Here is an 11536-nt window from a genome sequence, read left to right on the forward strand (position 1 = left end):
GAACCTCTCAATCTGGTCACAGATTCAGCATATGTTGCAAATGTGGTCAAACGGCTAGAGGGATCACTTTTGAAACACACTGACAATGAAATTTTAAATTCATATTTGTCATGCATGAGGACAATTCTGGAAAATAGAGAACATGAATATTTTGTTACACATATCAGGGCACACTCATCACTCCCAGGGTTCTTAGCAGAGGGAAATGCTCAAGCAGACAGACTTACAATGACCATATCTCAGACATTGCCGGATATTTTTGAGCAGGCAAAATTGAGCCATGCTTTTTTCCATCAGAATGCACAGGCATTGATGGAATCCTTTTGCCTCTCCAAAAGTCAGGCGAGGGAGATCATCAATGCTTGTCCAGACTGTCAGCTTGTGCAGCCTCCTGCGTCTACAGGAGCTGTCAATCCAAGGGGATTGCAGAGTCTTCAGCTCTGGCAAGCTGATGTCACTAAATACCCATCTTTTGGGAGGCTCAAAAATATCCATGTCTCAGCTGACACATTTTCAGGGGCGATTTTTGCATCATTACATACAGGGGAAACCGCAGAACATGCCTGCAGACACTTTTTACAAGCATTTGCATCACTCGGGATGCCACAAGAAATAAAAACAGATAATGGTCCAACTTATACAGGCAAGGTGCTTGACAAATTTCTGAAAAAATGGGGAGTGAAGCACATTTTTGGTATTCCTTATTCTCCCTCAGGTCAAGCAATCATTGAAAGAACACATCACACCCTGAAATTCCTTTTGGATAAACAGAAAAGGGGAGAGGCAGGCTCAACACCTTATATGCAGCTGAACAAAGCTCTGTATGTATTGAATTTTTTAAATGGTTCTTTCTCAGAGCCCACACCACCAATTGTCAGGCATTTTACAAACAGTGCACAAGCAAAGTAAAGGGAAAATCCTTTGGTTTTGATCAGAAATCCAGAATCAGGACAAATTGAAGGTTCATTTACATTAATAACTTGGGGCAAGGGTTTCGCTTGTGTTTCCACAGAGCGAGGACCGAAGTGGGTGTCGGCGAGTTACATGAAACCTTTTCGGGTGCAGACGCAGGTGGACGCGGACTCGAGGAGCAAAGAAGAGAGCACGCAGACGGAGGCAGACAACGACGCTGCAGACGTCTCGTCGGACAACGATTGATTATTCAGAGACTTGGGGTTTTTTCAGGGAAATTAAGTGTCATTTGAACATTGCTGCATTGAGGGGTTTTTCACAGAGGTTGGGGACATGGACATGGAGTTTAGACAGGCAGTGTTCATGTGTCTCATTCTCTTGTCTGTTGCTTTGGACAATGAGACAGACTTTCCCATGAAACAACTGAGGGAAAATGTGTGGGAAACTTTGGCAAAGGCAGCGGGTCTGGACAGTATTTGTCTGACTCATTCAAAGCCAGGGAAACCATTTTCAACATGTTTGGTAGGTGTGCCAGTGAAGGAGTGGCCAATTCCAAAAAATATCCCTCCAAAGGTTTTGAAAACCTTTTCGGATCCTGTGGAAGGGTGGCATGTTTGGACACAATACCTTCCTGTGGCTCACCTGGAACCCCCAGAGTTAGACATTTTTGGGTCAACAAAAATGAAATACTGTATCAAATTTAATCCAGTGGGAGTGGCAAAGACAGATAATCACACAATAGATGTCACTTCGAATCAGTCTTTTTATAAAAATGCATCATCCTGGTGCAATTACACCAGGGTGACAAGAAAAGCATCCCTTCAACACCCAGTCACTTTACCAAAGGGAGTGTTTTTGATTTGCGGGGAAAGAGTTTGGCCTGCTATCCCTGCAAAAATCAAGGGCAGTCCATGCAGCATTGGGGAGCTCTCATTGATAACGCCTGATTTGAAAACTTTAAAGGAACAGACACGCAGGGGAAAAAAGATCTCTTGATCAATATAGTCCGAATTGTGATGATGATGTTTATACCTGGGACAAGGCTCAGAGAATTGCAGTTGCAATTTTCTCACCCCAAACAGCATCGGGGGTGGCCTTGACACAATTGGACCACATAGCTTGCTGGTTGAGTAAACACAGTTGTGCCATTTCATCTGCACTGAGTGACATGTTAACAGACATCAGCAGTGCAAGACAGGCAGTGCTTCAAAACAGAGCGGCAATTGATTATTTGCTGCTGTCATATGGGCATGGATGTGAAGAATTTGAGGGGATGTGCTGCATGAATTTGTCCGATCATTCAAAATCCATTCATGAAAATATAAAACAAATAGAAAGTAGTATCACCAAGTTGAAAAAAGTAACAGGGTCCTGGTGGGATGATTTCTTTAACCTTTTTGATCTCTCACTAGTGTGGAAAGAAATTTTGAAACTAATATCTTACATTCTTATAGGGCTTGTAGTTCTTCTGCTTGTCATGCCATGCATTTTCATGTGTATTCGAAGGGCCTTGAACAAAGTGGCAAAGCAGGTGTTTTTGGTTCAAACAGGGAGGGGAGATGTGGGAACTCAGAATGTCTCTCAGACATTTTTAGAGGTTCCAGGCCGTGGTCAGACGCAGTCTGGACCCGGCAGGCAGCTGGATTTAGCTGTGATTTTGAGTTTGAACCATGGCATGAATTACCAACTTTGAAGGTGGAACAAGCAGTCACAAAATGCTAGATAGAATAGTAAATGCAGTCACAAAGTAGAGGGAAAAAATTTTGGTAGAGTACAGGGGGGTTTTAGTGCATGTAGAGGGGGGTTTTTACTTTGTACATGGGGGTCAGAAGTTCTAAGATGGAGGAAAGTGGGCTGAACCCATCCTTCTTCTTTCTTCTTCCTTACCTCCATGTTCTTGGTGATGTTGGCACTCATAGATTGGTTTAGAATAGAAAAACACTTGGTAACGTAGGTAATAGGTATTGGGGAATAATTGTAAACATGTTATATGTAATATATCTTATAAAAGATACCAGCAGCCCTGAGCGGAGAGAGAGAAGAAGAAGACACCAGACAGTCAGGGTGTCAGGAGTGTGTGCGTCTCTGCCTGGGCCGCTGACCAAAGGGCCGCAGCCCGAGAACCTAATCTGTTAGATAACTAGCAATAAATCCTCTTGAGACCGACCAAGAAGAGGCTGCGGAGTTTTTCTTTGGGAACACAGGTTGGAGGAGAAGCTTTACCACCATATGAGACCCCAAACCAAACCCGGGGTTCTCACACATGGGTCCCACTGAGGGACAGGACTGAGAAAGTGTCCCCAGGTTCCAGTCAGAGCAAAATACTGGAGACAGTGATGACAGCTGGAGACAAGCAAGGGAAAGGTGTCTCTGGTGCTGAGCAAACCTGGATGTGTTGCAGGAATGCAAAGGGCCCAGGCCTGAGCCCCAGCCCCTGGCAAGGCAGATCCTGTCCCTCCCTCATTGCTCAGGGCTCTTCCCGGGATGGGCACTGGCATGTGGGGATGTGCAGTGCCAAGGGCAGGACCATGGGGCGGCCCCTGCCAGGCTGCTGAGCAGGGACAAGGAGGCACTGAGGCCCCAGGGCTGCAAGGGTCACTTGTCCCCTCGTGGCCTCAGGCCCAGGGCCAGCAGCCATGGCCAAAGGGCTGCACAGGTTGGCTCTGTCAGGGCCTTGCAGCTGCTGCACATCCCTGAGCCCTCTGCAGCCCAGGCTGTCCCACGGTGTCCCTGCCCTGCGCCTCTGTCCCTGCAGGCTGTCGTCACCCCCGGCTGCCCCACCTCGCTGGCCCTTCCTTTGCTGGCAGCTCTGCCTCCTGCTGCCCCTGCCTGGCCACACAAAGCCTTGGGCTGCTCCAGGCTCCTGCTGGGGACGTGCTGCACCACAGCCCTGCCCTGGGAGGGAAATTCCCTTCTCCTGGTGTCCAGTCTGGACTTCCCCAGCTGCATTTGTGGCATAATTTCTCTCCCTGCCTGATTCCCACTATGGAGAAAAGCTCCACCATTTTGGAATCCACCCTTCAAGCCCTGCCAGGCCACTCCTGATCTGTCGTCAGTCTCTTCACAGCTGAGCCCAGGCACATCAGCCTCCATACATGGGTTATGTTCTTGAGGTTTGCAAAACCCAGCTTGGGAGGTCTCTGGGCCCTGTCCAAGGTGTTTGCAAAGGAAAACATTCTGCTGATATCACCAGAGGCCAAGGCCAGGCAGAACTGTCTGTCCTGGCATCTTTTGTCTGGGAGCAATCCTAGGATAGATGGAATTTTGGCAGCCACATTCCAGCTCCTGCCATGGCCCCTGCACAAGAGGGTCAGTTCTTTTCTGCAGGAAGGAAGGCACCGAGCCCCAGTGCTTCTGAGGCAACTGAGATGCGACCATCAGAGGCCAAGGCCAGCCAGGGCTGGAAGGTTTTTTACTGACAGATACCCTTGCATACAGGAAATTTTTGAGGGGAAATACCAATTTTGTCCATGGGTGTCTGAAAAGAGGGACAGTTCTTTTCCATAGCAAGGAAAGCACAGGGTCCCAGTGGTTCATGGGCAGATGAGAAGCAGCCCTTGACATTCCAAGATCAGCCAGACCTGTCAGGTGGCCCCTGGGAGGCCAAGCCTGCCAGACCTGTTCCCTGTTCCCCTCATTCCATGGAGCCCCACAGTGTCCCAATGGTCCCTTGCTTCCAGGAGGCCCTGAGGTGTCACAATGCCCCCTTGGTGACACCAGGCCCTGAAGGGTCAGAATGGTCTCCATGGTTCCACAAGGCCCCACAGAGTCATGGTGGTCTCTGGGTTCCATGGAGCTCCGCGGTGTCACCATGGCCCCAGAGTGTCACAATGGACTCCATGGTTCCACCAGGTCCTCACCGTGCCACCATGGTCTCCACAGGAAGGGAACAACCCAGCCCCAGCGTTCCAGGGGCAGATGAGCCACAGCCACCAGAGGCCAAGTGTAGCCAGATCAGATGGTGCTGGCAGATTTTGTCCTTGGATATAGGGAATTTTAGAGGTGGAACCCCAGTTTCAGACCTGGCTGCCTGGAGGTGAAGGACGGTTCTTTTCCATAGGAAGGCAAGGACGGAACACCGGTGTTTCAGGGGCAAATGAAAGGTGACCATCAGAGGCCAAGGGCAGCCAGACCTCTCCGTTGTGGTATTTTTTTGTCTGAAAGCAACCCTTGCATATAGGGAATTTGGGAGGTGGAACCCCAATTTCAGCCATTTCTGCATTGTTAGGAAGGATGGTTCTTTTCCAAAGGAAGGAAAGCCCAGAGCCCCCGTGTTGCAGGGGCAGAAGCAGAGAGAGAAGGCTCCTGGGAGGCCAGGCCAGCCAGACCTGTTTGTCCTGGCAGCTTTGTCACTGAAAATTCCTTGGACCTAGGGAATTCTGGAGGAGGATTCCAAACTTTGGCCATGGGCATCTGGTCGAGATGGATGTTTTTTCCCATAGGAAAGAAAAGCGTGGAGCCCAGGTGTTTTGGAAGGACATGAGAGGTGGTCACCATAGACCAAGAGAGCCAGACCTGTCTCTCCTGGCACCTTTCATTTCGGGGAAATCCTTGGATATTCAGAATTTTGAAGGTGGAATCTCAGTTCTGGCCATGGGCACCTGGGCAGGAAGAAGAGTTCTTTTCATCAGAAAGGAAAGCACAAAGCCCCAGTGTTTCAAAGGCAGATAAGAATCAGCTCCTTGGAAACCAAGGCCAGCCAGACTTGTCTCTCCTGGAAGCTTTCACCTGGGAGAAATCCTGGGATATAGGGAATCCTGGAGGCAGATTCCCAACTTTGGCCATGGGTGCCTGGATGTGAAAGGTGCTTTTTCCCCATAAGAAAGAAAAGCACAGGGTCCCAGTGTTTCACAGGAAGATGAGAGGTGGCCCCTGGGTGGCCAAGCCAGCCAGACCTGTCTGTCCTGGCAGGTTTCATCTGGGAACAATCTTTGCATAGAAGCAAACTAAGAAGAGGAATCCAGATTTTGGCCATGGTCACCTGGAGGAGAGGGACAGTTCTTTCCACAGGAAGGAGAGCACCAAGCCCCAGTGCTCCAGGGGCAGATGAGCAGCAGCCCTGGACATGCCAAGGTCAGCTGGACCTGTCAGGTGGCCCCCAGGTGGCCCAGCCAGCCAGGCCTTGATGCCTTGAGAGGCCACCTGGAGCAGAGGCTGGACAGTGTTACAGGAGTAAAGTGGGGATTTATTAAAAAGGCCTTCAAAGGATTCACCTGGGCAGTACAAGGGCCTGGCTGAGCGTACACCCAGGATGGACGCCAGGTCACACGTTTACACACTTTTGTAAGATTTGGTTCATTTCCATATTGGGGTTAATTGTCCAATTACACCTTCAGATTATGCAGCCCTACCCTCCCAGTCTGCTCTCCTCAATTCGCTGGTGTTTTCAATTTTTGGGCCCGAAGCTGCAGTGGTGTCTTTGGTTCTTGGGCAGGAAAAGGATTGTTCTGTCTGACTACACTGTAAGAGAACATGCTGACACTCTGCATGAAGTTCAGAGTTACAGATACAGGACAGAATTGGGAAAATATGGAAGCTAAAACTTAAGGCATCAGCCTGTCCCATGTTCCCTTGGTTCCATGGGGACACACAGTGTTACAATGGCTCCTCCGTGACACTCTGGGCTGCACAGTGTCACCCTGGGCCCTTGGATCCATGGGAGCTTCCCAATGGTCCCCTCTGATTCCACAAGGTCCCCACAGTGTCACAACTGACCCATGGCTCCATGAGGTTCCCTGGTGTCACCAGGGTGTCCTTGGACCTGCCTTGTCACAACTGACCCATGGCTCCATGAGGCTTCATGAGGTTCCCCAGTGTCACCACGGTGTCCTTGGACCTGCCTTGTCCCAACTCACCCATCGTCCCATGAGGCTCCATGAGGTTCCCCAGTGTCACCGTGGTCGCTGTCAGAGGCTGGATGAGATCAATGTCCCCAGACACCTTGGGCTGAGCTGTCGATCAGTCACTCTGCTGGGACAGCGCTGACCCAGCTCTGAACACCTGAGATATCAGAAGTCCCAGCTGGGGGGAGGCCCACAAAGGCCCAGGGGCTTAAAACCAAGGAGCACAAGGTCAGCCCCTGGTATAGACTCTGCCTTCTCCTGGGGTTTGTGTCTCACCCACACTGGAGCCCCGGGAGCTGGGAGCCACATGTGTGTCTTTCTGTGGAGCTTCTGTCTTCCTGTCTCTCTCTCTCTTTCTTCTCCTTCTAATGCTCTTTATATGGAACAGTTTTGGGTACCTGAACAACTTCAGTGTTTAGGGGTTTCCAGGCTAAATGGGTGAGTGAATGAAGTTACTGCTATGACAAGTGATTTAAGTTGGATTGGATTTGTATTAAAAGCTTTTCCAAAGTTCCTTGTTCTTTTGTACTTTGCCAGTAAAATTTTGGGCGTCCCGAATGGGCGCTGAGGGGCACTTGGGGGTCCCGGAGGGTCTGGGGGACACTGATGGGACAGATGGGGGCGGTACCGGGGTTCTGTGGAGCGCGGGGCATGACGGGCGTTGTAGTCCCGGCTTTAATGGGGCTCTATGGGGTCGCAGAGCATGACGGGAGTTGTAGGCAAAAAAAAAAGACGGCGCAGGCCCCAGGCACCGCCCCCAAAGTCATGATCCCTGGCGCTGATTGGTTGCAATCGTGATAGGCGGGTGCCTCGGCAAATGGGAGGCAGTGCAGGCGGGAACAGCCATTCAACCCTTCCAGTCCCTCCCAGCCCAGCCCAGTTCATCCGCAGTACAGCCCCAGTGCCTCCCAGTACAGCCCAGTACATCTCCCGTGCCCCTCCAGTCCCTCCGAGCCCAGCCCAGTTCATCCCCATTACAGACCAGTACAACCCCAGTGCCCCTCCAGTCCCTCCCAGTACAGTCCAGTTCATCCCCAGTACAGCCCAGTACAGCCCCAGTGCCCCTCCAGTCCCTCCCAGTACAGCCCAGTCCCTCCCAATACACCTGAGTTCATTCCCAGGCCCTCCCAGTTTCCCCCAGTTCCATCCATATCCCGCTCCAGTGTCCCCCAGTCTTCCCCACAGCGTTCCTGCCCATTGCGGGGCAGCGGCGCAGACGGAATGTCCTGTGGCCCAAACCTCCTGCTCCTGCCACACAGCGCCAGCCTTCTCCCCTCCTCCTCCTCTCCCAGCACGGCACAAATTCCAGCTCGGAGGAGGCTTCCCCAGAGAGGGCTCCGGCTCCTGTCTCAGCCCGAGTGTCCCTGCAGAGGAACAGGGCATCTTTCAGGCACTTCCACAAGCTCAGGGTTCCCATTTCATGGCGAATCTGGGATGCCGGGGGAGAACGCCGGGGCATGGCCGGCCCGGGGCGCTCGGGCGGCGCTCGGGGCCGCTCCTGGCCCGGGCCGAGCGCTGACAGCCGCGTCCCGCCCGCAGGGAAGGCGCAGGAGGCCCGGCAGGAGCGGCCCCGGCGGGTTCGCTGCTGGGCAGCGGCGGCTGCGGCGGCGGCTGCGCGGCCACGCGGCTCTCGGACGGCGCCCGGGGAGCGGCGGGGCCGGCGGCGGGCACGGAGGAGGGGAAGGAGGAGGAGGAGGAGGGAGAGAAGGAGAAGGAGGAGAAGGATGGGGCTGTGCGGGGCAGGCGGCGAGCTCAGCCCGCTGCTGCCCTCGGCTCGCAGGTGGCCATCAAAAGGGTGCCAGGGAACCGCGTCCGGCGCCGGGGCGAGCTGGTGATGAGCCGGGCCAGCGGCAGAAGCCGGGCCGTGCCGGGCGGGGCTGAGCCGGGGCCCGGCAGGGTGGGAGCTGCCAGGATGCCTGGAGGGAGAGCGGGCGTGGGGCCAGCGCAGGGCGCAGAGCATCCCGGGCTGGCTGAGGGGTTCCCGACCCCCGGCACGGCATCAGCCCCACTGACGGCATCGTGCTCCTCCCGCAGCCCCACGGCACCAGCGCAGCCCTGGAGATCGTGCTGCTGGACAAGGTCTCCTCTGGCTATGCTGGTGTCATTCAGCTCCAGGAGTGGCCTCAGCTCCCCGACAGCTTTGTGCTGGTGCTGGAGCATCCGGAGCGGTGCCAGGACCTGTCGGGTTTCCTGGCGGAGCGGGGGTTCCTGCCGGAGGAGGAGGCACGGGGGCTGCTCCTCCAGGTGCTGGAGGCTGCAGCATCCCCCTGATGAACTGTGTCTGTGTTCCACAGGAACCCTGTCCTACAGCCCACCAGAGTGGATCCACCAGCAACACTACCACGGCGAGGCAGCGACGATCTGATCCCTGGGCCTCCTGCTGCACCACCTGGTCACGGGGAAGCTCCCATTCAGGAGGGGCCAGGAGATATCTGGGGTCAGATCTTGTTCCCACCATGGCTCTCTCAAGGTGGATCCTCATCTCTGGCCTCGGGAGCAATACCAGTGCTGGGAGACAGCAGCAGCTTATGGGCATTCTGCTCTGGCAGCTGCTGAGGAGGTGGCACATGTCCTGCTCTCCTGCTCTCCTCCAAACAGAAAATCCATGGGGAAGTTTAGGCCCACCTCTAAGCACACCCAGCATGGCCTGGGCACGGGAAAAGGGGGCAACTTCTCCAAATGACTGGTGATTTCTGGTTTCTCTCCCCAGAGTGCCAGGATGTCATTAAGAGGTGTTTGTCCATGCAGCCCTTGGACAGGCCATCCTTAGAAGAGATTTTCCGTGATCCATGTTCCTCTGCCCTAGAAGATGGGAGAGATCCAAGTGCACAGTTGGATCCAGGGGCCTGGCAGGTAACAGCTCCACACATCTCTTGGCACTCAGTAGCAAAGCCAACCAGACAGGTTTTGTCCTGCCTGTAGCTCTGAGCAGGGGTCAGCAGGAGGGAACACAGCTCATGGGCTGGAGCTGAGCTGGAGACCTGGTGTGGCAAGCACTGGTGGCCAACATCCCCCTGGTTTTGCCTGCCATGGTTCATGGATGGCTGGGGCCCTGGGCAGAGCCCTGACAGCCTGGTCTGGCCCAGGGAAGAAGGAGCCCCTGGAGAAGCTGTCCCAGGTGGGGCTGCTGCTGGGGACAGTGAGGACACAGGGGAATGCTCCCAGATTTAGGCATTGCACAGCCTGGCTGGGAACCAAAGGTTCCCCCTTTGCTGGGGCGGATGCAGCTGATCCTTCAGTCGGCTGCCAGGCTGCTTTTGGCAGGGCTGGGGGCATGGGCTGGGGTGGGTACGAAATGGGAGTGGGCTCCTGGCCCTGCCAACAGCCCCCAGCACCCACTGTGCCCCGGACTGGGGCTGGGCTGGGGCAGCCAGCCTGACACAAACAAACCCCCATGGTGGGAGCAGAGGTGGGACTCCAGACCCTGTGCAGGGGCTGCTTTGCTTTGCAGGCAAGGAAGGGCTTGGGCTGCTCCACTGCCCTTGTTTGCTTTGGGATCACCATGGGGGCAGTGCAGGGGAAGGGAGAAAGCCTGGGATTCCCTCCCCCATGGTGGGTTTTTCCCTGGCACGCAGGGGTTGGGCCTTCCTTAGGCCCCTGACAGAGATAAGATCTTTGACCTTTTTTCTTGTTCCCCTTTTTCTCTGTAACCTATTTTCCATAATTTGATGTTTGTCTTTCTAGAGGAAGCGTTTCAGGTGGAGTCCAGTCTGGATCAGGACGTGCTTGGGAGCAGCTGCAGCGTGGATGGGCTGTGCCCTTGGAGAAGGCTGAGGGCATCGTTTGGGACCAGCTTTTCTTCCAGCGGGGGATGGCGTGAGGTGGGTCCTGTCTGCTGGGGATGGTGGGATCAGAGCTCTGGGGAGATGGCAGCGAGCACAGAAGCGTCCTGCTCTGGGCAGCTGCTGAGGGCTGAAGGTGCCGTGGCTGGCTGCAGGCTGGGCACATGTCCTGCCCTCCTGCTCTGCTCCCAAAGGCAGCAGTGATGGGCAGCTCTGGGCACAGCTCTGGCACGGCCAACATGGCCTGGGCACCGCAGGTGGCTGGGACAAGGGGACAGGAGCCTTCAGCTGATGGGGCTTTCTGGTTTCTCTCCTTGCAGCCGGGCTCTGCGGGTGCTGAGGCTGGTCTGGGCTCTGCCAGGGCCCTGCTGGAGCTCAGCACGGGGCTGCAATCAGCCAAAGGAGAAATGGGGTGCCCTGCAGCACAGACTGGCTTGAGCATTTTAGCAATACAGCTCAAGAAAACATGCAGCCACCCAAAAAATAAACTTGTTCAATAACTTCTGAAATGAAATCAATCTGGGATGACCCCTAATGACTTTTTGCAGCTTGCTCAAGCAGTAGCTCAGCCCTTCTCTGAACTGTTCTCTCTTCTCCCTGCCTTTTACATCCCAACTGCTTCCTCTTTTCCCCCAGTGAGTTCCCAGCCTATTCCAGTCTCCATCACACTGTTCCCTTCCTTGGTGCCCCTCCCCATGAGGAAGGCTGAGCCCCAGGCTTAGGGACTCATCCTGTCACTGGCTGAGGAGCAGCAATGTCTCAGAGGTCTGGTGGGATTTTAGTGTCATTGAGAGCTGCTCTCCAGCCCCCAGCTCTCCTCACTGCTGAGTTCCCGCTCCTTTTTCCTCGTCCTTGCAGCAGAATGAGCTCTGTGAATCCCCTGGAGCCTCCCCACTCTTTCCAGCCCACGCACCCACCTCAGTTAGGCTGAAGCTGCAGCTTCTCTGTCTCCTCTGGCACACCAGTGCAGTCCCCTGTGCAGGGAGCCCCAGCCCCAGA

At 54.4% G+C, this 11536-nt stretch overlaps 1 long non-coding RNA gene across 1 annotated transcript; it reads left to right on the top strand.

The window, feature by feature from the left end:
- Positions 1-10443: 10443 nt before the first annotated feature.
- On the top strand, positions 10444-11036 carry LOC146764716 (uncharacterized). Its single transcript, XR_014950530.1, has 2 exons — positions 10444-10576; positions 10858-11036. It is a non-coding gene; the product is annotated as an uncharacterized LOC146764716 (long non-coding RNA).
- The last annotated feature ends 500 nt before the right edge of the window (positions 11037-11536 follow it).

The sequence above is a fragment of the Lonchura striata genome, chromosome 31 (genome assembly GCF_050655825.1).
Source record: "Lonchura striata isolate lonStrDom1 chromosome 31, ASM5065582v1, whole genome shotgun sequence".
NCBI classification, from domain to species: domain Eukaryota; kingdom Metazoa; phylum Chordata; class Aves; order Passeriformes; family Estrildidae; genus Lonchura; species Lonchura striata.